Raw genomic sequence first — 1,422 nt, 5'->3', positions numbered from 1 at the left:
TGGTGCTCAAACTGGGAAAAGAACTTCACACAACCCACCCTCCTTCTGGCACCTTCCCTCCTCTCTCCCTCTCCCCTCCTCTCCCTCCTTTCCCTCCTCTCTCCCTCTCTCCCTCCATTCCTCCTCTCTCCCCTCCCTCCTCTCTCCCTCCTCTCTCCCTCTCCCTCCTTTCCCTCCTCTCTCCTTCTCTCCCTCCTCTCTCCCTCCTTTCCCTCCTCTCTCCCTCTCTCCCTCCATTCCTCCCTCTCTCCCTCCATTCCTCCTCTCTCCCTCTCCCTCTCCTCTCTCCCTCATTTCCTCCTCTATCCATCCTTCCCTCTTCTCTCCCTCCCACCTCTCTCTCCCTCCCTCCTCTCTCTCCTTACTTCTTCTCTCCCTCCCTCCCCCTCCATCTCCATCTCTGCCCAGTGCCCTAATGTCCCGACTAATGGAAGAACTCAAATCAACATGTTCATAGTTGAAGGAGCTGCTATGATAGAAAACTGTACATATAAAACAGGGGAAAATAAATTAGTTTTAGAAATTGTATTTCTGTCACGATCGTCGTAAGAAGCAGACCAAAATGCAGCGTGGTATGTGTTCATGGTGATATTTTAATTAAAGAAAGCACTGAACAGGGAATACAAAACAATAAACGAATAACGACCGTGACGCTATAAGAACTGTGCTGACACAAGCAACTAACATAGACAATCACCCACAACCCACAATGACAAAACAGGCTACCTAAATATGGTTCCCAATCAGAGACAACGACTAACACCTGCCTCTGATTGAGAACCATATCAGGCCAAACATAGAAATAGACAAACTAGACATCCAACATAGAATGCCCACTCAGATCACACCCTGACCAAACAAAACATAGAAACATACAAAGCAAACTATGGTCAGGGTGTGATCATTTCAGCTAGTACCCTTTTCAATACAAGTCAATAGACTGTACATTAATATCCTTCATCATTCACACTGCTGGTCTGATACATTAATATCCTTCATCATTCACACTGCTGGTCTGTTACATTAATATCCTTCATCATTCACACTGCTGGTCTGATACATTAATGTCCTTCATCATTCACACTGCTGGTCTGATACATTAATATCCTTCATCATTCACACTGCTGGTCTGATACATTAATGTCCTTCATCATTCACACTGCTGGTCTGTTACATTCATATCCTTCATCATTCACACTGCTGGTCTGATACATTAATGTCCTTCATCATTCACACTGCTGGTCTGATACATTAATATCCTTCATCATTCACACTGCTGGTCTGATACATTAATGTCCTTCATCATTCACACTGCTGGTCTGATACATTAATGTCCTTCATCATTCACACTGCTGGTCTGATACATTAATGTCCTTCATCATTCACACTGCTGGTCTGATACATTAATGTCCTTCATCATTC

This window comes from Oncorhynchus keta, unplaced genomic scaffold (assembly GCF_023373465.1).
Source record: "Oncorhynchus keta strain PuntledgeMale-10-30-2019 unplaced genomic scaffold, Oket_V2 Un_contig_7873_pilon_pilon, whole genome shotgun sequence".
NCBI classification, from domain to species: domain Eukaryota; kingdom Metazoa; phylum Chordata; class Actinopteri; order Salmoniformes; family Salmonidae; genus Oncorhynchus; species Oncorhynchus keta.
Note: the sequence above shows the minus strand (reverse complement) of the source record.